General features: G+C 40.1%; 1 pseudogene; it reads right to left on the reverse strand.

Annotated features, from left to right (window-relative positions):
* Positions 1-12,635: 12,635 nt before the first annotated feature.
* LOC123326373 lies at positions 12,636-12,716 on the reverse strand (annotated as a pseudogene).
* Between the last annotated feature and the right edge of the window lie 12,866 nt (positions 12,717-25,582).

The following is a 25,582-nucleotide window of genomic DNA, read 5'->3' on the forward strand; positions in this document are numbered from 1 at the left end:
CCCCCCCCCCCCCCCGCAGTGCACGTGCGCTCCAGGGACAACAGCAGGCGAGGCCTGGGCGCGCCCCCGCCGCCCTCGGCCGCGCGCGCGCTCCGCCCGCCCTCCTCGCGCGTGCTCGTGCCCGCGGCCGCGGCAGCGCGCCTCTTCTCCCCGCTGCGGGCGTCGCGGGTGCAGGAGGAGGCGGAGCGGAGGAGGAGGAGGCTGGGCCGGCGGCGGGCTCCGGCTGGGCGCGCGCCGGCGAGCGGGGCGGGGGCGGCCCGAAGGCGTCGGGGTGGGGGTCTCGGGCACCGCAGGACCGCGTCCCCGGGGCCGACTCCGCCGGGGGAGGGCGAGCGCGGTGCGTGTCGGAGGTGGGGACTCTGAGGCCGCGGCCCGGAGCCCGGCGTCCCCGCCCCCGAGCCTGACGGGGCGGCGAGGCGGGATGAGGCGCTGGCGCTGGGGGCGCCCGGCCGAGCCCCCGCGGCTGCCCTCGGCGGCCAGGCGCTAGGCTCGGCGGCGCGGGCAGTGCTCGGCGGCAGCGGCGGCGAGGAGGAGGAGGAGGGCGTCGGGCCCGGCGCCCGCGGAGGGCAGACACGGAGCGGCGAGCGGGGCGCAGCGACGCCGCGGCGGCGCGGCGGAGCCGCGGGGCTCGGTAAGGCTGGGGCCGCGGGAGGGCCGGGGGCTCCGGTGACGTGGGCAGGCGCCTCAGGGAAGGCTGCGGGGGCCTTGCTTTCCTTTTTAGAAGAAATTCTTTTTGAAGTAAAGGTTCGGGATCGAATGTTCTTAGAAGATCATCTCGGGTTTCCCCCGTACCCCCCCCCCCGGCGCCGGACTCATTTCTCCAGCCTCCCGGGGTGGACCGCGCTCCGGGCCGACAGCCTCCCGCGCTCGTATCTCCAGTTTCCCCACGGCCTGGGCGGACCAGGGGTTCGGACGGATTTCTGGCCTGCTGCAGTGCTTCGCGCCTGAGGCTCAAGTCAGGCAAGAGCCGTGACTCCCAGGGAATGGCCGAGTGGGGGCTCTGGGGACACGGGCGCTGCCAGAGGAGCGTTTCCCTCCGCAGCCCACGGGCGACCTCGCGGTGCCCGCCCCCTGCTGAGCGTGGGGCTGACTGGGCGAGCCGTTTCTGCTCGCAGGGACTCCCTTGGAGTTTTCCCTCTCATCTTTCTAATTGGATGAAGTTGCCGCTATATATTGGACGATACCGGTGACTTTAGTGCCCCCCCCCCCCCCCCTCTGCCCTGAACTCACCCGCCACCCCCAATCGTGCCTTCCTTATTTTGTTAACTTGAGTAAATATTTATGTTAAAGATTTTCGCAAATAGATCACAAGAACCAGTAGGGAGAGAAAGTCAAACCTGATTTCGTAGCTTTAGTCTACTTCTGGACCCTTTATAACTTCACCTTTTGTAACTGAAGCTTAAAGAAGGTGGAGGGAAGAAGACTCACAGCAGGATGCTTGGGATGCAGTTTAATAGTTATCTTTTAGGAAATAGAATTTGGATAATTATAATTTTGATCTGCATGCAGAATTGCAATCTGCCTTTAAAGTGCTTCGGGCACTGCGTGATGCTACATGGGTAGCTGGCAGCCGGGCCACACTGCATTGTTGTCAGCATCTCTTTTATTTTCCATTCTTTCAGAGTTTTATTTGGCACAGATTTAGACCTTTTAACTCAGTCTGAATGGAAATAACTTCTGATACACTGGTTGCTTTTGTAAACATTGTCTATATTCATATTTCTGTTGGAAGAAGAAAAAGCATATGGTACTAGAGTACAGTGGCTATGAAAGTTCAGCAAATGTGCTAGTTTGATTCAGTAATAGGAGTTGTAATATTTTTGGGTAGTGATGGTTATGATTCATTACTGTATTTTTCCTTATTGGGTAATTGAAGTCCAGCTCGGAATCTTGATATTTGCTCCTTGGACTTAAGAGTGAAGGAAATAGAAGCTTAATTGCTGCTTCCACATGACCTCAAAGTTTTTTAAGTACTCATTGGTATAAATCCTTTTTAATAGGGCTATTCGTGAAGATGAGGGATTATGGTGTTCTGATTTCCATTTTCAGGAAATCTGGAGCCTACTTCATTCCTAAAATTGGATATGTGGTGATGCTTTATAGAACAAGTCTCTAGAATGGTGTGAGTTTGGAACTGTGCTCAAACCAGTCATCTTCATACCATCGTCCCTATAGCTGTCCATGGAATAAAGCAGCACTTTGGACAGAGACTTGTCCAGCCATAGCTGGTGTGGAGGCCCAGTTTACTGCATGGTCGTGCACGTTGAGGTGGGCGATAAAGTGTAAGTGGGCCAGAGAGGAAATGTTAGTTGGAAGAACCTTCCCTGGTTATATAACTGTTTTGTTTTCTGGGGAGTGACTAGGAAGCAACCAGGCAGGTTCAACTGTCATCAGAGTCTTTGATGTTGGTTTAAATTCCAGTATTTCTGTTTCTTTTATTTTCTTTTCCCAACTCTGACATCATTTTCCAGTCATCAGCTGGGTGAGACTTTAATGGCAATACATTCGTCTCCACCTCCCATTCTCTTTCTCTTATATTCTCTTTAGATGTCTTATTCAGTAGTGTTTACCCTTTCCAAGCTGGGCCAGGGTGTATTGTCTGCACAGTATATATAGATTCACTGTTGACTGTAAATGCATTTAACAAATGTCAAGGAGTAACACCTGTTTTCTTCAGAAGACTGGTAGCAGAGGAAAAATAGAACAAAATGAACTAAGCATTATATTTTAGAGATTGTGTTATGTTGTATTTATAGATAATGGCTAATGTTCTTGAGAGTTTTTAGGATTTAACCTGTTAACATGAAATCTGATGTCCATGGAAATAGTTAAGAGACGAGGACTTGAAACCAGGTCATGGTTGCAGTTCTGCCATTTAGTAGCTGTGTGGCATGGTTCCCTCTTTGGGCAACTTATTTACATTTCTGAGCTTGTTTTCCTTATGTACAAAACAGAGATGAGAAGGCTTGCATTGTCTTTCTTAACCGAGTTGTGAAGGATGAGATGAGAGAAAGAATATGAAAATGCTTTGTAAAATTTTTTATGTGTGTAAGTTATTACCGATATTATATATGCATTTAGTATTAAATTGTTTAAAATATTTTAACATCAATTTTTTAAAATGCACATAAGGATGAGAATGTGTTAGATCTCTTACACTTCCAGTTTTTTTCCTACTTCGAAAATTTTGTGATTCTTTCTCAGGAAATCCATATGTAGTACCTATAGTTTTGGATACTTTCTTTTTTTTAAGATTTTATTTATTTATTTGATGGAACGAGAGAGAGAGAGAGAGAGAGAGCACGCGCACAAGCAGGGGGAGTGGCAGATAGAGGGAGAGGGAGAAGCAGGCTCTCCGCCCCAGCAGAGAGCCTGTCTCTGTTGGGCTTGATCCCAGGACCCTGGGATCATGACCTGAGCTGAAGGCAGACACCCAACCGACTGAGCCACCGAGGCGCCCCTATAGTTTTGGATTCTTTGGAATTTTTGATTATTCTGGGACAGATGTCAAGCTTATTGAGACTTTGAGCTTCTTTAAAGTATCATTTCAAAATATCAAAGGAGGGGCTCCTGGGTGGCTCAGTCGGTTAGGCGCCTGGATCTTAATTTCGGCTCAGGTCATGATCTCAGGGTTCTGGGATCCAGCCCTCTGTTAGGCTCTGCGGGGAGTCTGCTTGAGGATTCTTTTTCTCTTTCTCCCTCTCTCCCTTTCCCTCTCCCTCTCTCCCTCCCCCTCCTCCTGCTAGCACTCTTTGTCTCTCTAAAATAAATAAATAAATCTTAAAAAAAAGCCCAAAATGTCAAAGGAAGTTACAAGTTAGGATTTGTGAAAAGAAGTGTTTAGTTAAAAAATATTTTATATTTGTCTGCATTATTTAGCATAGAAGTTGGCAGAATTCACTCTGTAGGTAAATGTGGCCCTCAGCTTGTTTTTTGTATGGCCTGTGAACTAAGAATGATTTTTTTTTTAAAGATTTTATTTATTTATTTGAGAGAGAGAGAGAGTGAGCGAGAAAGAGATCATGAGCAGGGGGGAAGGGTAGAGCGAGAAGCAGACTTCCTGCTGAGCAGGGAGCCCGATGTGGGCCTCGATCCCAGGACCCTGGGATCATGACCTGAGCTGAAGGCAGACCCTTAACAGACTGAGCCACCCAGGCGTCCTCAAACTAAGAATGATTTAAAAATTTTATTTTATTTTTTTAACAAACAACAAATATTTATTGAGCACCTATGATTTAAAAATTTTAAATGAAAAAAAATCAAAGAAGATTATTTCATAGCACGTACAAGTTATATGAAATTCAGTTATCAGTGTCCATAAATAAAGTTTTACTGGAACACAGTCATGCTCATTTGTTTGTGGATTGTCTGTGGCTATGTTGGCAGTACAACAGCAGAGTTGTTGCCGCAGAGACCTTATGGCATCAAAGCCTAAAATATTTATGATCTGGCCCTTTATAGAAAAAAGTTTGGCAACCCCTGATTTAGGACTTAAAATCATTTGCTTTACTTGGCACAAGCCTTATTTCCAATCAGAGCGTTACAGGGGTTAAGACCCCTGGAAAGATGCTCATTTCTGCTTTGGAGCCACATAGACTTACATTCGTATGCCATCTGTGGTATTTACAAACATTGATCCTGGACAAACTAATTAACATCTTGGTGTCTCAGGTACCTCCTTGATTGAGAATAACAATAGAATCTGTCTTAGAAGTTGTAGTGATGATTAAATGAAATGATACTTGTCAATGCTTAACACAATATAAGCATGTAGTAAGCAGTCAGTGAGTCATAGATGATGATTATAATGATGATGATTAAATATGCCTAAAATATTGTAGGTCACCTTTGCCCCTGTATTAAAGAGTTGTTTTCTGAGTGGTATGCTACTTGTTACTGAATTTTCTCCTTTACTGAAACCATTAGTTAACAACGGATAATTGGAATAACGTGAGAAATTTCCCAGAAATTATACTGTATTTTTATTAATCACTTGCTTATTTAGATGGTTAAAATGGTTGGAAAGAAATTTCTGCTCTATTTTTTGGAGATCCTGGTTCTTAACCATTCCCTGGTACTGTTCTGAGTTGCAAACAATTTATTTTTATTTTTTTATTTTAAAAAAAATTTTTTTATTCTTATGTTAATCCCCATACATTACATCATTAGTTTTAGATGTAGTGTTCCATGATTCATTGTTTGTGCATAACACCCAGTGCTCCATGCAGAATGTGCCCTCCTCAATACCCATCACCAGGCTAACCCATTCTCCCACCCCCTTCCCCTCTAGAACCCTGTTTGTTTTTCAGAGTCCATCGTCTCTCATGGTTCGTCTACCCCTCCGATATCCCCCCTTCATTCTTCCCCTCCTGCTACCTTCTTCTTTTTTTTTTTTCTTAACATATATTGCATTATTTGTTTCAGAGGTACAGATCTGAGATTCAACAGTCTTGCACAATTCACAGCACTTACCAGAAGCACATACCTTCCCCAGTGTCTATCACCCAGTCACCCCATCCCTCCCACCCCACCCCCCACTCCAGCAACCCTCAGTTTGTTTCCTGTGATTAAGAATTCCTCATATCAGTGAGGTCATATGATACATGTCTTTCTCTGTTTGACTTATTTCGCTCAACGTAATACCCTCCAGTTCCATCCACGTCATTGCACATGGCAAGATCTCATTCCTTTTGATGGCTGCATAATATTCCATTGTATATATATACCACATCTTCTTTATCCATTCATCTGTCGATGGACATCTTGGCTCTTTCCAGAGTTTGGCTATTGTGGACATTGCTGCTATAAACATTGGGGTGCACATACCCTTTCGGATCCCTACTTTTGTATCTTTGGGGTAAATACCCAGTAGTGCAATTGCTGGATCATATGGTAGCTCTATTTTCAACTTTTTGAGGAACCTCCATACTGTTTTCCAGAGTGGCTGCACCAGCATGCATTCCCACCAACAGTGTAGGAGGGTTCCCCTTTCTCCGCATCCCCGCCAACATCTGTCATTTCCTGACTTGTTAATTTTAGCCATTCTGACTGGTGTGAGGTGGTATCTCATTGAGGTTTTGATTTGGATTTCCCTGATGCCGAGCGATATTGAGCACTTTTTCATGTGTCTGTTGGCCATTTGGATGTCTTCTTTGGAAAAATGTCTGTTCATGTCTTCTGCCCATTTCTTGATTGGATTCTTTGTTCTTTGGGTGTTGAGTTTGATGAGTTCTTTATAGATTTTGGATACTAGCCCTTTATCTGATATGTCATTTGCAAATATCTTCTCCCATTCTGTCGGTTGTCTTTTGGTTTTGTTGACTGTTTCCTTTGCTTTGCAAAAGCTTTTTATCTTGACGAAGTCCCAATAGTTCATTTTTGCCCTTGCTTCCCTTGCCTTTGGCGATGTTTCTAGGAAGAAGTTGCTTCGGCTGAGGTCAAAGAGGTTGCTGCCTGTGTTCTCCTTTAGGATTTTGATGGACTCCTGTCTCACATTTAGGTCTTAAACATTTGGAGTCTATTTTTGTGTGTGGTGTAAGGAAATGGTCCAGTTCCATTCTTCTGCATGTGGCTGTCCAATTTTCCCAACACCATTTGTTGAAGAGACTGTCTTTTTTTCATTGGACATTCTTTCCTGCTTTGTCCAAGATTAGTTGACCATAGAGTTGAGGGTCCATTTCTGGGCTCTCTATTCTGTTCCATTCATCTATGTGCCTGTTTTTGTGCCAGTACCATGCTGTCGTGATGATGACAGCTTTGTAATAGAGCTGGAAGTCCGGAATTGTGATGCCGCCGGCTTTGCTTTTCTTTTTCAACATTCCTCTGGCTATTCGGGGTCTTTTCTGGTTCCATACAAATTTTAGGATTATTTGTCCCATTTCTTTGAAAAAAGTGGATGGTATTTTGATGGGGATTGCATTGAATGTATAGATTGCTCTAGGTAGCATCGACATCTTCACAATATTTGTTCTTCCAATCCATGAGCATGGAACGTTTTTCCATTTCTTTGTGTCTTCCTCCATTTCTTTCATGAGTATTTTATAGTTTTCTGAGTACAGATCCTTTGCCTCTTTAGTTAGATTTATTCCTAGGTATCTTACGGTTTTGGGTGCAATTGTAAATGGGATCGACTCCTTAATTTCTCTTTCTTCTGTCTTGTTGTTGGTGTATAGGAATGCCACTGACTTCTGTGCATTGATTTTATATCCTGCCACTTGACTGAATTCCTGTATGAGTTCTAGCAGTTTTGGGGTGAAGTCTTTGGGGTTTTCACGTAAAGTATCATATCACCTGCAAAGAGTGAGAGTTTGACTTCTTCTTTGCCAATTTGGATGCCTTTGATTTCTTTTTGTTGTCTGATTGCTGTGGCTAGGACTTCCAATACTATGTTGAATAGCAGTGGTGATAGTGGACATCCCTGCCGCGTTCCTGACCTTAGGGGGAAAGCTCTCAGTTTTTCCCCATTGAGAATGATATTCACTGTAGGTTTTTCATAGATGGCTTTTATGATATTGAGGTATGTACCCTCTATGCCTATACTCTGAAGAGTTTTGATCAAGAAAGGATGCTGTACTTTGTCAAAAGCTTTTTCTGCATCTATTGAGAGGATCATATGATTCTTGTTCTTTCTTTTGTTAATGTATTGTATCATGTTGATTGATTTTTTGCAAACAATTTAAATACCACTTCTAATTTGGTACTGGTATTTTTTTTTAACTCCCCCCCCCCTTTTTTTTTCAAAGAAAGACATGTGAGAAAAACCTGTTTTAATGAGGCCAGGGTGTTAGATAACTTTCCTTTTACGTGTATGACACTCTGAGTTTCCCTTATGATTTGCATTAGCATCTCTATAACATCTTCAGAGTTGAAATAATAAAACAACATTTTTTTCTAAAGGTACACCTAGTTTACTGTCTAGAAGCTTTGATACTAAGCTGCTTTTTAAAGTATTTGGTTTAAATTATCTTACAACTGAGAAATTGGATGTGCTTTTCAACTTCAAGTGCTGGTTTATTTAACATGAATACCAAATTAAGAGTGAGCAAATAAAGGTCATTGTTCTAAGGGAGGTAAACAAAACAGAATTGGGGTCATTGTGGCTCCTGCATTCCTGCAAATCCAGTAGTTTCTGCCTTGGATGATGCTTAAGTGCGGTTGGATGATCCAAGGGAGACAAGGGAGCACATTAATGTTCCCACACTGTCCTTGGTAGAACAGGGGGATAGAAGCAGAAGGTGCCTTCCATAAAACCATAGAGCCCCAGTATCTGGAAAATTGAAGTGCAGGCTTCTAATTGTAGCACCTAAAAAAAAATAGAAGCCTAAAGAAGACCCAGTGTCATGACGAGACAATATTTTCTCTTGAGGTTAAAACAAAAAAACCAGCCAGAGGTTATGTAGAGACATGAAGTTTGAGAGTGAATATTCCCCACGTAAGTAAAATGTAGAGATTTGGTAAAATAGATGTTTACAGTTTCACAGTATACCTGGACAAGGGGGTCTTCCCTGGGATTGAAAGGAGATTGTTCTAGGTCAGGTTAAAAGGAAATGAGAAATGAGGTGTTTGGTTTAATTTCTCATAACAAATATATGAACCAGAATGCTAAGAGTGGAAGTAGAATTCTGGTTTTCAGAGAGATACTATTATTTGGCTTATGGTTATATATCCATTTACTACCTTATTTTATACTATGGATTATAATGTACAATACTATTGGAGGTTGCAGAGATGGAAAGCATTGAGAGGAAAAGCATGCATGACCTATGTATTATGAAATGTTACGGTATGTTTACATTATCTCTATTAGAAAAAAAAAAGCACCCTACTCTGGGTAAGAATTCTAAAGTAGGTATTCCATTTCTCTTATCTTTAAATAGTAAAATCTTTATTATCTGGGGTTCAGTCTTATAATCTTGGATGAGTCTTGATCTTGACTTCATTGTTTTTATTGCCTTGTGTGTAGGGTGGAGAACCTGACAGTCCTTACTAGTTGTTTTATATCCAGTGGCCTTCCCAGATTCAGTAACAATGCTGGCTCCAGTAGGATGAGGGAAACCAAATCTCTTTTATCAGTGAACTGAAAACTATCCATTGAGTACATACTATGTATTTTGAACCATGCTAGATGCACTGGAGAATAGATATTTAAAAAGGTGGCATTCAGTCACTACTCTCAGGAAGTGTTCATTTCATTGGGAAGATAACTCTATTATGAAAAAGAATATTATAAAAGAGTAGGCAAAAGGACAGGGGGATGATCCTTGATGTGGCAATTTGAGGACTTGGGATGTACTGTTGGAGAGGATACTTTGTGGCCTTGAGCATTGGTAAAATGAGCCTAGTAGACTCCCTTCAGCTCTGAGATTTGGTCATATTTTCTTTGACAGAGCTGCAGCTATCTGAATCAGCTGTCAGGAGACAACCCTGTGAACTGTTCAGTCCAGGCCAGGTTTTTACACTCATTCTGTGTAATAGCTTGGTTTACTAGAAGCTGGGAAAGGGTTACTTAAATTTCCTGGAAGTGCATTCAAGGGACAACCTTTCTCATGAAAAGTCAAGCATTTGAGAAGTGGCAAGACACAAGTGTCCCTGCTTCTGAGGCAGTAAATTTGTGTCTTGGATCTCATTCATTTTTGCTTTCTTAAGGCCTTCACTTCTGCAAAATTTTCTTCTGTAAATTATTCTCTTCTTATTGGATCATCTCTTTATGTATGCTGACATGCTTTATATTACTTGGAGCAGTGATGATTAATCATTCACCAAGTGACATTCTCTGCACCTTCCTTTTAGTAATAGGACCCTTGGGGTTTTATCTGGGCACATGGCTGCCCAACTATACTACATTTTCTCGACCTTCTCTTAGAGCAAGTGTGGGAATGTGATGAAATTTTGGCTAAATGGTTGTGACCGGAAGTGATGTGTGTGATCTTGGTCATGGCTTTAGAAAAGAAGCTAGTTGCTTTCTATTCCTTTTCTCCCCTTTTGGCTGAGGATGGTGTAGTCCTGGTGCACGTTGTTCAACCTTACAGGTGAGAGCAACATTTTAGTGGGAGAAGGATCAGTAAGATGGATCCTTGGATGATCTTGTGGAGCAGAGCCACCTACTAGCAATGAACTGCTCATTTATCTTCAGATGGTTAAGTGAGAGAGGAATAAAATTCTATCTTGTTTGAACCACTGATATCTTAACTGAATGAATAATTTCTCTTAAACCACCTTTTCCTCTACCTTAATGATTTCCTTCAGCTGTTGACCAATTTCTTTGATCCCTATGCAGTAACATCTGTTTTATATTTGCCACGTCCTCTTCCTCACCACTCATTCTCTTCTTTAGCTTGATCCGTTTGAGCTCTCGTTCCAGCACTCCACTGAAATTGGTTTTTCCCTCAGTTTTATTGAGAAATAATTGACATCACTGTATAAGTTTAAGCTTAAACATATAGCATGATGTTTTGATTTATGTATGCTGTGAAGTGATTGCCATAAGAGGTTCAGCTAACATTCATCTTCTCTTATAGATACAATAAAAAGAAAAGAAAAGTTCTCCTTATAATGAGAATTCTTAGGAATTACTATCTTAACACCTTTCCTATATATCCTACAGTAGTGTTAGCTATCTTCATCATGTTGTACATGACATCCCTAGTACTTATTTATCTTATAACTGGAAGTTAGTACCTTTTGACCACCTTCCAATTTCCCCTTCTCTCCATTCCCACCGCTGGTAACCAGAAGTCTTCTCTCTTTTTCTGTGAGTTTGGGTTTTTTTTTTTTTTTAAAGATTTTATTTATTTATTTGACAGAGAGAGACACAGCAAGAGAGGGAACACAAGCAGAGGGAGTGGGAGAGGGAGAAGCAGGCTCCCACTGAGCAGGGAGCCCGATGCGGGGCTCGATCCCAGGACCCTGAGATCATGACCTGAGCTGAAGGCAGATGCTTAACGACTGAGCCACCCAGGCGCCCCTGTGAGTTTGGGGTTTTTAAATATAATTTGATTTTTCTATGATTTTTGCATGTAATTGAGATCATAGAGTATTTGTCTTTCCTTGTCTGACTTATTTCACTTAGCATGATGCCTTCGAGGTCCATCCATGTTGTTGCCACTGGTAGGTCCATGCCATGTTGTTGTTTAATGGCTGAATAATACTGCATTGTATATATACCACAGCTTTTTTATCCATTCATCTATTGATGGACACTTAAGTTGTTTCCATGTCTTAGCTATTGTAAATAATGCTGCAATGAATGTGGGGGTGCAGATATCTTTTCCAGCCAGTGTTTTTGTTACCTTTGGATCTGTTCCCAGAAGTGGAATTGCTGGATCATATGATCCAGCGTATGGTAGTGCTATTTTTATTTTTTTGAGGATCCTCATACTGGTTTTCATAATGGCTGTACCATTAGTCCCACCAAGAGTGCACAAGGATTCCCTTTTCTCCACATCCATGCCAGCATTTGTTATGTCTTTCTTTTTGATGATGGCCATTCGAACAGGTGTGAGGTGAGATCTCATGTGTGTGGTTTTAATTTGCATTTCCCTAATGACTACTGATTTTGAACATCTGTTCATGTACTTGTTGGCCTTTGTATATCTTCTTTGGAGAAATGTCTGTTGAGGGGCTTTGCCCATTTTTTTTTTTTAAAGACTTTATTTATTTATTTGACAGAGAGAGACACAGCGAGAGAGGGAACACAAGCAGGGGGAGTGGGAGAGGGAGAAGCAGGCTCCCCGCAGAGCAGGGAGCCCCATGCGGGACTCGATCCCAGGACCCTGGGATCATGACCTGAGCTGAAGGCAGTCGCTTAACCAACTGAGCCACCCAGGCGCCCGGACTTTGCCCATTTTTTAACTGGGTTGGTTGGTTGGTTATTCATTCATTCATTTATTTATTTATTTGCTATTGAGTTGTAGGAGTTCTTTATATGTTTTGGGTATTATCTCCTTATCAGACACATGGTTTGTAAATACATTTTTCCATTCTGTACATTGTCTTCACTTCGATGGTTTCTTTTGCTGTGCAGAAGCTTTTTTTTTTTTTGTAGTCCCACTTGTTTATTTTTGATTTTGTTGCTTGTGCTTTAGGTGACTATGATACTGTAGCTTTATAGTATATCTTGAAATCAGGAAGTGTGATGCCTCCTTTTTTGTTCTTCTTTTGTAGGATTTCTTTGGCTATTTGGGATCTTTTGTGGTTTTGTGTAGATTTCAGGAGTGTTTTGTGTACTACTGTAAAACATGCCTTTGTAATCTTGATAGGGATTGTATCATATCTAAAAATGGCTTTTGGTAGTATTGATATTTTAACAGTCTTAATTCTTCCAGTCCGTGGACATGGGCTACCTTCCCATTTATTTGTGTCTTTGATTTCTTTCATCAAAATCATGTAGTTTTCAGTGTAGAGATCTTTCACCTTCTTAAATTTATGTGTAAATATTTTCTTTTTTTTTTAAGATTTCATTTATTTATTTGAGACAGAATGAGAGAGACAAAGAGCACATGAGAGGGGGGAGGGTCAGAGGGAGAAGCAGGCTCCCTGCCGAGCAGGGAGCCCGATGCGGGACTCGATCCAGGGACTCCAGGATCATGACCTGAGCTGAAGGCAGTCGCTTAACCAACTGAGCCACCCAGGCGCCCCTAAATATTTTATTTTTCAATTAGCAATAATCGCGCCTCAGATAAACCTCATTGGGTATGATACTGCCACTGCGCAAAGCTTATTTTATTGTTTTTGATGTTATTGTAGGTGGAATTGATTTCTTTATTTCTCTGTCAGAGATTTTGTTGTTAATGTATAGAAACACACTTTTTGTATAATGATTTTGTATCCTGCAACTTTACTGAATTCATTGATTGGATCTAACTGTTTTTGATTAAGTCTTTAGGATTTTCTGAATATAAAATCATGTCATCTGCTGATAGAGACAACTTTACTTCTTCTTTTCTAATTCTGATACCTTGTTTTCTTTTTCTTGACTGATTGCTCTAGCTAGGACTTCTGGTACTGTGTTGAATAGGAGTGGTGAGAGTGGACACCTTTGTCTTGTTCCTGATCTTAGAGAAAAAGCTTTCATCCTTCCACTATTGAGTATGATGTTAACTGTGGGCTTGTCATATATAGCCTTTATTATGTTGAGATATGCTCCTTCTATGCCTAATTTCTTAAGAGTTTTTATCATGAATGGATGTTGAATTTTGTCATGTTTTTTTCTGTGTCTATTAAGATGATCATATTCTTTTTTTTCATTCTTTTAATGTGATGTATCTCATGGATTGATTTGTGTATGTTGGACCATCTTTGCATCCCAGGGATTAATCCCAATTTATCATTGTGAATGATCCTTTTAATGTGCTGCTGAATTCAGTTTGTTGGCATTATATTAAGAATTTTTGCATTTATATTCATCGAGGGATATTGGCCTATAGTTTTCTAATAGTGTCCTTTTCTGTTTTTGGTATCAGGATAATGCTGACCTTGTAAAATGAGTTTGGGAGTGTTCTTTCTCTTCAGTTTTTTGGAAGAGTTTGAGGATTGGTGTTAATTCTTCTTTAAATATTTGGTAAAATTCACCAGTAAAGCCATTTGCTTCTGGGCCTTTCTTCGTCAGGAGATTTTTGATTCAGTCTTACTAGTAATTGGTCTGTTCAGATTTTCTGATTCAAGCTTGGTAAACTGTATATTTCTAAGAATTTTTCCATTTCTTCTAAGTTGTTTGTTCAGTTTGTTGCTAGATAATTGTTCATATGAAATTGTTTTTAATCAAGGCTGCAGTGACCTGTCTTGCCAAAGCCAGTGATCGGTTCAGTGTCTACATATTATTGACCTGTCACTCACCAGCATTTCACATTGGTCGACTAACTTCCTCTGACCTCCTTGCTACTCATTCTTTGTGTCTTTTTGCCAGCTTATCTCTATCTCTCTACTGCCTCCCTAAAATTTGGAGTGTCCCTGGGCTCTCCTCAAGTGATTTTATCCATTTTCATGGTTTCAAATACCACTTATATGCTGATGAGGCTCAAATTGATTTTTCTTTTCTTGAGCTCAAGGTTCCTCTAACTCCATTCTTCCACTTGGAAGTCTAATAGATACCTTGAATGTAACATGAACAAAGCAGAACTATGCATTATTCATTTTTTCATTTACTCCTCTCACCACCTCTCCCAAGTCTTTGCTATCTCAAGAAGTGGCACCACCATCTGCCTGGTGGTGCAGGCCCATGGAGTCATCCTCCATTTTTTCTCTTCTCATCTCATGTTAAGTCCTGGCAGCTCCACCCTCAGAGTACTAGACCTGACTACATCTCAGGTTTTTCACTGTTGAAAACCGAGGCAGTCGCCTTTCTCCTCTGGAAAACTGGCAGCAGACTTCTCTGCCTCTTCTTTTGTTTCTGTCCTACTCACTACCCCATATGCAGGAGCCAGAAGTAATGTTAAGTGTGAATCCGATCATATCACCTCCTTACTGACTTTCTAATACATTTAACACTAAAACTAAAGCTCAAAATTTTATCATGGAAACAAAACCTCCATCATGGCATTTATGAAACCCTATATCAGTGGTTCTCAACTGGGGAAGATTTTGCTCTTAGGGGACATTTGGCAGTGTCTGGAGACCTTTTTGATTGTCAGACTCAAGGTGAGGTGGTGGGGGCAGTGTGTTACTGGCATCTAGTGGGTAGAGGCCAGGGATGCTGCTGAACATCCTAGAGTGGACAGGACAGCCCCCACCAACAAAGCATAATGTGGTGCAAAATGTCTGTAGTGCATGATCTGGCTCCTAGCTTTCTCTTCAACCTCATCTTCCTTTATTCTCTTCTTTGTTCACTGGGCTGTAGTCATAATGATGTTCTTCTTATTCCTCTTTTTTCCTTTTTTTAGTAGACTTTATTTTTCAGAGCAGTTTTAGGTTCATAGCAAAATTGAGTGGAAGGTACAGAGATTTCTCATAAACTGCCTGCCTCCACACAGGCCCACCCTCCCTTATTATTAATATCCCCTGCCAGAATAGCCTATTTAATTTATAATCCCCTTCTCCACAAGGTATTTGAGGCGCAGAGGCTCTTGTCTAGATACATACTGTATCCCTAACATTTTTACTTAATAAATGTTTGTTGATGACAGAGGGGCCTGAGTCCATCCTGGGAATGGAAGACAAGGTTTTCAGTGATAATGATAAATCAGAGGATCCAACTGGGAACAATAGGGAAGGTTATGTTTTTCTGGAGGATGCGGGGAAAAATCCCGGAGGCAAGTATGCTTTAGCCTTTATTTTGTAGTTAATTTTGTAGAATAGAGGAATTTACCTCCATTTTTGTGAGGAGACACATGACAAGAGTAAGCTGACAGCAGGAACTTTTTAAGAAAGAAAGGTTATCTCGGGTTAAGCTTTCATTTTGCCTTGTGTTTCATATCCGTTATCTCTGCATGATCGTAAAGCTGCATGTTCATAAGATCATTGAATACTGAAATTATGTCAGCTTCTAGGGAATATGTGGTCTTAGCTTTCTCCAGAATTAGAATTCCTTCTACATTATCCTTGGGAGATAATTGTCTGCCCTCTACTTCTGTATTTGCAATGCCTGGTGTTGCAAACTGTAACTCAGTTACATGACTGCCCAGTGCCTTTTAAGAAGAGTTCGTATTGTTTAAAAATTACTCATTATATTAAAGTGGAATGTACTTCCCTGCACTTCCAATACAACACAGATCTGCTTTATTTTTCACATGGTAGCTTTTTAGCTGTCATGTTAAAAATGGCTGGTTCTTTTATCTTCCCACCAGCGTTTTCTCTTTCTAGGATACATGTACTCCTTTTCTTCAGTTTTTCCTCATATGACAAGGGATTTAGATCCTTTCCCTGGCCCATCTGTAACATTTTGGGACTCAGGGCAGGAATCCAAATTAAAGCCCATATGCCATATGTCTAAAAATGTACAAGTTACAAATCAAACTTACTGATAAAGATGTTCCATTGCCTACCTTTATAAATAAAACTTCATAATGACCTAAAATCAGAGTCAAAGGGGGAATTCACAGACTCTGTGTTTCACGCCAGAACATACTGAAGTGCAAAGAACCAGCCTCCAACCTGACATCCCCTTCTCATTCCAGGTTCCTTGTATGAGGGACTTTGTCCTTGCACGTAGGGGGACACACGTTCCCCGCATACCTATCACAGCAACTTTTTTTAAAAGTTTATTTATTTTAGTAATCTCTACATCTAATGTGGGCTCGAACTCACAACCTCAAGATCAAGAGTTGCATGCTGTCCCGACTGTGCCAGCCAGGGCCCCTGCCTAGCAACTTTCTGACCATCCCTTGGGCGTAGGGCTGTAAATACTGTTGGGAGAATCATCTACCCTTGGGAGGATCAACTCAGGGAAGAGGCCTGAGCAGACCTGTAAATAGTCAGGAGAATCTGGGGTCCTGGGTAAGAGGAGGGCTGGGGTGTGTAGGCTGCAGTTGTGTACCCTTTTAGGCCCTGAGAACAACTGGCCCCATGGTCAAGGGTGTGGCCAGTGGGAGGCCAGTGCATAGCCTTCCAAGGATCCAGGACCAGGATGGGGGTTCCATTTGCCTGGGTCCAAGGTAGTACTGTTCTATAACAGTTAGACTTTGGTCTTCACTCTCTTTGCCACAGCTGGTTATTGTGGAAAGTGTTACATTCCCTCTTACAGTGCTCCACATTAGACATGTTGTTTTAATTAGAGCTTCTTAACCAGTGTGCCAGACAATGTTTTGAATGTGTTACAGACATACTGATTTCCTGAGTCCTCAGAGAGGATGGTCAGTGACAGAGTGGTAAGAGCTTTGGGGCTGATCATTGTTGGCCGCCCCTAGCATGGCTTATTTACCTAGTGTGTCTGTAGCAGTACTATCATTTTCTATATGTGTCATAAGTGAAAAAGATTGGGAAACCCTGCTTCAGACTGATGTACGGTCACTCTGCAGGTCTCATAGTATAAACTGTTTTGCATACAGTTTTAATAGCATTTCTTATCACATCATTTGGTTTGCCTGACTGTGTTGGAGGTGTCAAAATAGGTTTGTGCCCTTCTTATTAATGAGGATATAAGTAGGGTATAGATGTAGGTTAAGTGGCTTAATGTGGCTACATATTCTCAGTCAAGTAGGGCAGTTGAAACTAGAACTCCATTCTTCTGACTCTTATTTTGGTATATTCTCTCTACTAACCCAAATTGGCTTTCATGTATTTTTTTTGGACAGTCTATCACTTCTGGTTCATTTAGGGCATGGAGGCAATTACATTTTTGTGGAGTTTTTCTGTCCTAACTTCTGTAATGTCATCTGCCTTTGTTGATATTTTTTAACCTAAAGACTCAGTTTTACATTTAATCCCTATTAAAAGGTTTTTCTTTTCTCTCTCTCTTTTTTTTTTTTGGTGTTTAATTGATCCATCGTTTTGAAACTTGATTCTCTGTATTAATCATTTTGATAGCTCTTGTTCCTAGATTGGCGCCATATTTATACTTAACTCTTGAATGACATGGGTTTGAACTGCACAGGTCCACTTACATGCAGATTTTTAAAAATAAATACAGTACAGTACTGTAAATATATTTTTCTTAAGATTTTCTTAATATTTTTTTCTCTAGCTTTATTGGAAGATTACAGCGTATAATGCATACATATATATATTAATTGGCTGTGTTATTGGTAAGGCTTCTGGTCAGTAGTAGGCCATTGGCAGTTAAGTTTTTGGGTAGTCGAAAGTTATATCCAACTGTGCAGGGGTTGTGCTCTTAACTCCTGTATTGCTCAAGGGCCAGCAGTGATGTTTGTTCAAAATGGTTACCTCTGAGTTGTTATAAAAGGTTAAGTTACATTAAGGCAGGAGAATGTACAATATATTTTAGAAATACTTTTTCATAAAGCAGTTATGATAAAATTCTAGCACTTAAAGCTAAATTTATTACACTTTTTATTTAATGTCCATTCTGAATTGATCTTTACAAATGTTATTTTATTTAAACCTTAGAAAAATGTCATTTGCTGAGGTATCCAATTAAATGGTGGATTGATTCAGAATTCAAATCTAGGTGGTTTGACCTCAAAATTTTCCTCAGTGTTAACTCTTTTAAGTATTGTGAAATGACTTCTAAACATTTAACTTGGGCTGGGAAAGGGATGTTTTCCAGATTTATATTCTTTTTTTTCAAAGATTTTATTTTTTAAGTAATCTCACTATCCAACGTGGGGCTTGAACTTACAACCCTGAGATCAAGTTACATGTATGACCGAGCCAGGCAGGCGCTCCCCAGATTTATATTCTTACATTTAGAATAACTAATTCTCTAATGTCACTCATGCACGTTCCCTACTCCCCCCCGAGAATTATCTGGTCTAAACAAACGTCAATAGTGCTGAGGTTAAGAAACCCTGTTCTAAGGGTTTTAAGTAATCAAGGTTTTCCTTTGAATGTGTGGGTGCTTTTATATTTAGCTGACTATCATGATGATAGGTATTAGAATGTTTGAGCGATACAGAACTCCTTGTGCCTCCATAGTCTATATTCTTAATTTGTCTGCCTCCCTATTTGGGAGCAGGTGGTCAGTGAGAGGAGAGCATGATGTTTATCCATTTCAATTCTATGTTTCTTCTAGAGAATCTGGATTTAATCCTAAAGGCTGAGTGGTGAAGATTGGGCTTTTTATGTTTAAATGCTTATTTTTATTAGAACTTTTGATGGGGAAAAAAACTTGTGAAGCATAAGCAACTAAGCTTGGCTTTTGTGCAAAAACTTGCTAGCTAAGATAATTTCTATGAGGAGTTGTATTTGTTGGTTAAAGCACAGATTTGAAGAAATGGTTGCTTAGCATTTTAATATAAGTTCTGTTCTTTTCTCTTGTTCTTGAGTTTCAAGGTATGACCAGAATGTCATGGTAGCACTTTCCTGAGTTTCTTCACAGTAACTTTACCAGACTTAGATTTTGTGTTCCTTTGATCTAGATTGCCATACCCACCTCCTTAAACTTAAGTTTCCTGTGTCACTGACTAACCAAGAATTACAGTTCCCTAGTCCTACTATACTTATTAAATTCTCTGGCTTGTTTTTCAAGGAAATCTTCTTTATAATCCTCACTTCAGGATTTGGCTTCACTAAGTGCTAAATATCTGTCTTATTAATATTATCAACTGCCAACATTATTTAATTATTATTGAAATGCCAGGAACTATTCTTAAGCCCCTTGCATCTATTATCAGCTTAATCATCACAGTTGCCCCATGAAGTAGTTACTCATACTAATTTTTTTTATTGTGGTAAAATTTACATAACAAAATTTGCCATCTTAACCATTTTTAGGTGTATAGTTCAGTAGTCTTAAGTATATTTGCATTGGTGTGAAACAGATCTCCAGAGCTTTTACATCTTACAAAACTAACACTCATTAGTGTTAAATTAAACATTAAACAACAGCTCCGCATTTTTCCCTCCCAGAGCCCCTGGTAACCTTCATTCTTTCTGTTTCTATGAATTTGACTACCTTAGATGCCTCATATAAGTGGAATCATACAGTGTTTTTCTTTTTGTGACGGACTTACTTCCCTTAGCATAATGTCCTCAAGGTTCATCCATGTTGTACCATGTGACAAGATTTCCTTTCTTTTTAAGGCTGAATAATATTACATTGTATGTATCTACCACATTTTGTTTATCCATTCATTCATTGATGGACACTTGGATTGCTTCCACCTCTTGGTTATTGTGAATGGTGCTGCTATGAGCATGAATGTGCAAATATCTCTGAGATACTACTTTCAATTCTTTTAGATATATACCCAGAAGTAGAATTGCTGGTTCATATAGTAATTCTGTTTCTAATTTTTTGAGGAACTGCCATACTGCCATACTGTTTTCCACAGTAGCTTTGCTGTTTTACATTCCTACCAGCAGTGCACAGGGGTTCCAATTTTTCCCACATCTTCATCAACCTTGTTATTTTCTATTATTTTATTTTTTATCTTTTTCTTGTAGCCATCTTACTCGATGTGAGTGATACCTCATTGTGGTTTTGATTTGCATTTGCCTAATTTTTTATATGCTTGTTGCCCATTTGAGTATCATTTTTGGAGAAATGTCTATACAAGTCCTTTGCCTACTTTTTAATTGGGTTTTTGTTGTTGAGTTGTTGGAGTTTTTTGTATATCCTGGATATCAATCTCTTAACCAGATATATGATTTCAGATATTTTCTACCATTCTGTGGGTTGCCTTTTCACTCTGTTAATAGTCTTTTGATGCACAAAAGTTTTTAATTTTGATGAAGTCCAGCTTATCTTTGTGTTTTTTGTTGCCTGTCCTGTTGGTGTCCTGTCCAAGAAGTCATTGACAAATCAGTGTCATGAAGTTTTTTCCTTATGTTTTCTTCTAAGAGTTTTATAATCTTAGCTCTTTTGTTTGGATCTTTGATCCTGTTTGAGTTAATTTTTCTGGATATGTAAGATATGGGTCCAATTTCATTTTGCATATGGACATCCAGTTTTCCCAGTAGCATTGTTGAAAAGACTGTCCTTTCCCAGCTGGACGGTCTTGGTACCCTTGTTGAAAATCATTTGACTATATATGTCAGTACTTATGCTGATTTTGTAGATGAGGTGATTGACATTGAGGTGTGACTGATAAGAGTATTAACACATTTTTTCAAAAAATTAATTAATCTCAAAGTAATCTGTATTTGGTATAGTAAGATGAAAGAGGTGTTTAGGGTTCTGAGGTCTTTTTTGGGGGTAGTCTTTTTCCAAGAGGAGAAGTGTCAGCAGCTTTGCACCCCAGTTCTGATAGGTTGCCACCTCTATGCACTAAGCTGGTGATTTCCAAACTCTTAGCCACAAAACCCACAAAACCCCTATTTTCCCCAAGCAAAATCTTAGTGTTTCTACCAGTGATTAGTATTTTGTTAGTTATATATTCACCTATAAAATAAATGTATAATATTTACCTATTTTTGCTAATGAATGGTAATACAAGTTCATGTATTTTTGGTTTCCAGTGTGTTGAAAACACATGTGTGTTACGGTCTTAAAAATTTGTGTCTGTTATAGTTTTAAAAACAGATAATCATGTATTTACAGGAACACCTTCAGATCAGATGTTCGCAGAACACCTGATGCTTGCCATGATGTCAGTGAGAAAACCAGTAATTTATTTAGATATCTTTGAGGTTCAGCTTGTGATTATGGAGAACCATTTTTCTCTATGCAGAGTTAGAGTGTTAAATATGAGAAAGTCTTGACTTCTTTAGTGCTGAGATGTGAGGCTAATTGAAAGCCTAACAACTGGCCCAGAATGATTTTTTTCATTTCTCTACTGAGGATCTAAGGATAAGTGTCAAAAAACAGTCATTTTTCTTTGTGTCCTACAGTGGCTTAAACTTAAGGTCAACTCACATCTTGTATTTTAAGATACTGACATTGATAAAGATAACAGAATTTTTTGTAGTTAGTTGTAAGAATTTTATTCTTTGAGATTTGATTTTAATTTAAGTATGTCAGCAGCATTTGTTAATTTTGGAAGATAGTATTTTTGGGCTTCAGCATTCTTAGATAAAGTAAGGTGTTCAAGAAACAAATCATTCTGATTTAAAAAGTTATTTTTCCTAATGGAGTGTCTCCCACAAATTTACTATAGTTATAATAAAATACAAGATTTATATTTTACTGTATTTTTTAAAAGCTGTAATCATTACCTAATTACTGTGTACTGGCATTAAGTAATTTTGCAGAGCCCAGGATGCTTGAAAATTGGTGTAGCTGGCTGATATTTTAAGTTTAGCAACAATAAGCGATATTGACTCCTACTCAGGATATGGTGTAAGAGTGTTTAAAAAGGAAGAAAGTTTAAAGGATTTGTTTGATTTCTTTTATGATCTTTTTTAAAAAAGATTTATTTATTTGAGAGAGAGTGAGAGTGTGTGAGCAAGCAAGGGGGGAGGAGCAGAGGGAGAGGGAGAGAGAAACTCAAGCCGACTCTGTGCAGAGCCTGATGTGGGGCTCGATCCCATGATCCCGAGGTCACGACTGGAGCCAAAACCAAGAGTCAGATGTTCAGCTGACTGTGGCACCCAGGTTCCCTGGGTTTCCTTTCTTTTTTATGGCTGAATGATATTCCTGTGTGTGTGTGTGTGTGTGTGTGTGTGTACTAACTTTTCTTTATCCATTCATCTGTGGATGGACACTTAGGTTCTTTCTGTTTCAGCTATCATGACTAATGCTGCAGTGAACGTGAACGTGAGGTAGTGGTTTCATTTCCTTTGGGTATATATCCAGAAGTGGGGATTGCTAGATCATATGGTAGTTTTATTTTTAATTTTCTGAGAAATCTTCATACTGTTTTCCATAGGGGCTGTATCAGGTGATGTTCCCACCAACCGTGCTTGAGGGTTCCCTTTTCTTTATAGCCTGGCCAACACTTTTTGCCTGTCTTTTTTTTTAAAGATTATTTATTTATTTATTTATGTATTTATTTAACAGAGAGAGAGACAGCAAGAGAGGGAACACAAGCAGGGGGAGTGGGAGAGGGAGAAGCAGGCTTCCCGCAGAGCAGGGAGCCCGATGCGGGGCTCGATCCCAGGACCCTGGGATCATGACCTGAGCCGAAGGCAGATGCTTAACGACTGAGCCACCCAGGCGCCCCTTGCCTGTCTTTCTGATGATAGCCATTCTAACAGGTGCGAGCTGCTATCTCATTGTGGGTTTGATTTGAATTTCCCTGATGATTAGTGATGTTGAACATCTTTTTGTGTACCTGTTTTCTGTTTTTAGGGCTTCTCTGAAAAATGTCTCTTCAGGTCTTCTGCCTATTTTTGAATCAGATTTTTTGAAAATGCTTTTTCCTTTTTTAGGAAAAAAGAAATATACTTGGTATATTGTATATTTCTATTTTCTTTCTTTTTTTTAGATTTATTTATTTCAGAGAGAAAGCGAGAGAGAGAGAGAGAGCGCGCGCACAAGCGGGGTGAGAGGCAGAGGGAGAAGCAAGCTCTTCACTGAGCAGGGAGCCTGATGAGAGACTTGATCCAGGGAATCATGACCTGAGCCAAAGGCAGACGCTTAACTGACTGAGCCACCCAGGCGTCCCTATATTTTCTTTTTTGGTATGTTTCTTTTTAGTGTACAGTAAGTGACTTTGTTGTTGACTCATTTGGGAAAACAAATAGGTTCTCACATGTATGTTCAGCTATTTTCTCTTGGGATACATTCTGACCTGACATTTTAAAAACTTACCAAAGTGTATTAAACCATATTTTGAAATAACTTTAAAATAGTAGCGTTAGCTAGCTTTAACATCTTTATTTGTAAGTTGGGTTAAACTAATAACATTAATTTAGTAGATATTTACTACTTATATATTAGAAGTAGCTTTGTAAGGATGAAACAGGGCCTTTCTTTTTGTTCTTTACATTGTCAGAAATTAAAAAAAAAAACGTGAGACCTATAATAGTTTTAAATATAATATAGTACAAACTTCTTTAGAAGTTGAGGAAAAACTCAAAGCTCAAGAGTTATATTTTAATTCTATTGTAGTTTATGTCTAGCATGCCTGATTTATTCTTTCATAAGTAAATATTGTTTATGAACATTTTGCCTGATTTCCATATTTTCTCTTAATTTGTGTATGAGGGGCAGACATTATTTCTCCATTTATCATATAGTGATACGGTAATGGGTAAACATAAATATCCATAAGGTTAGTTACAAAAAATCATCAGAATTTGAAGATTTTTTCTTCCAGCAATAATAGTAAAAGGAATTTGTATATATTATTCCTAGTAGCATATTAATTTCCTGTTAAATAAGATTCTGATATATAGTTGACCCTTGAACAACATAGGTTTGAACTGTGCAGGTCCAGTTAGACGTGGATTTTTTTTTTAGGAGTTGATAGCAAAAGCCACCAGGCATTTATTTACAAGCTGCCCACCCCAGTCCCCACAGGATGGAATTGAAGGTGACTTGCCTCAGTACATGGAGAGGCTCTCCGAGGCCTTAGCAGTTCCCAGGACCTGCCCCAGCCAGGGCTGTAGGTCTCCCCATGTGTTGATGGATGGCTGGGTGGAGCACCCTGGGCTGGCAGGCAGGGGGGCAGGCTGAAGTGGAGGAAGGTGCCCAGAGGGCAGGGGTGGTGCTCTGCAGGGAGCCCCTGCAGGGAGCCTCATTTTCCCTGCCCCTCAAGCGTGGCCGGAGCTGCAGCTGGGCTCAGGCCAGTGGTATGCCTCCAGGCACACGGGGCAGCTGTGTTGGGCCTCCAGGATGCCGTTGCTGCCAGCACACACACCAGGTGTCTGCCACTGACCCAGGGCCACCTGGCTGCAGGACATCTCCATCCCAGGGCCAGGCCTTGCTCTGGCTGTGGCCTGTCTCTGCCTGGCCCACCTCTACGCAGATTTTGTCCACTAAAAACACCAGTGGTACTGTAAATGTGTTTTCTCTTCCTTCTGGTTTTCTTAATAATATTTTCTTTTCTCTAGCCTACTTTATTGTAAGAATACAGTATATGATACATGTGACATACACAATATGCGTTAACTGTTTATGTTACAGATAAGGCTTTTGGGCAAGAGTAGACTTAGGTTTTTGGGGGATCAAAGGTTATATGTGGATTTTCAGCTGGGGTGGTGGGGGGCCGGAACCCCAACCCCTATGGTATTCAGGGGTCAACTGTATTTAGTTTGCCTTTTTTTCCCCACTGCACCGTTAATACTCTAGGAATCATTTAGTGAGATGTTTAGAGTCTAAATTACTTTGATTACTAGAACAAATTGCTTTACAACAATTTGCTCCTGGTAGAAAGTGCTTTTCATACATTTATTTGCCTAAGTGTATGTCATGAAAACTGGTGAATTCCTTATCCCTGCTTGCTTAGCATAGGAGAGTTTTTTTTTTTACTGGCTTTTTCTTTTAGCGTGAGTGTCTTTTCAAAATAGGGGTCCTTGTTTTAGCATGTAGAACTCATAATTTCATGTAGCTGGAGCTGTTCTCTTACAGGCTAGCTTCTTGAAGGTAGGATGGGAAGTTCTGAAGAAGGAAAAAAGTTTTAGAAAAATTTTCAGATTAGACTTAGCTAGATTAGTGATATGAAAAATATAATATTCTTAGTGTTTCAGGGTTATGGACTTTAGAAGTAGCAAAAAAGAAACTCTTGGTTAAGTCAGCCTATAAAGGCACTAGCAGTTTAGAAGTGTTTCTGAGTTAATTTTATGCAAAATCTGGAATGACTTTTTCTTTACTTTAAAGCCTTTTTCTTCTGTTTAGCTGTGTTCAGAGCCACCTTATACTAAATTTTAACAATATTTCTGTATTCCTATAATCTTTGCTGTGTGATTTATTCTTTTTGCTTCTTTCAGCTGTCTTCCTTTGTACTTTGTGCTTATGAAAATAAAAAAATCTGAGATTGGACCTGTTGTCTCTGGGGAGAATCATGTTTAGCACAGTATTTGTGGCTCAGTAAATTTTAAGTAGTATTGCCAACCTTCTGGAAGCATTTGCCTTAGTTAGAAACAATGATGGAAAGTTTTCTGTGTGGAGGATGCTCTCTTATCTTGGTATCAGCAAGGTCCTTTCAGC

This window comes from Neomonachus schauinslandi, chromosome 11, assembly GCF_002201575.2.
Source record: "Neomonachus schauinslandi chromosome 11, ASM220157v2, whole genome shotgun sequence".
Classification (NCBI taxonomy): domain Eukaryota; kingdom Metazoa; phylum Chordata; class Mammalia; order Carnivora; family Phocidae; genus Neomonachus; species Neomonachus schauinslandi.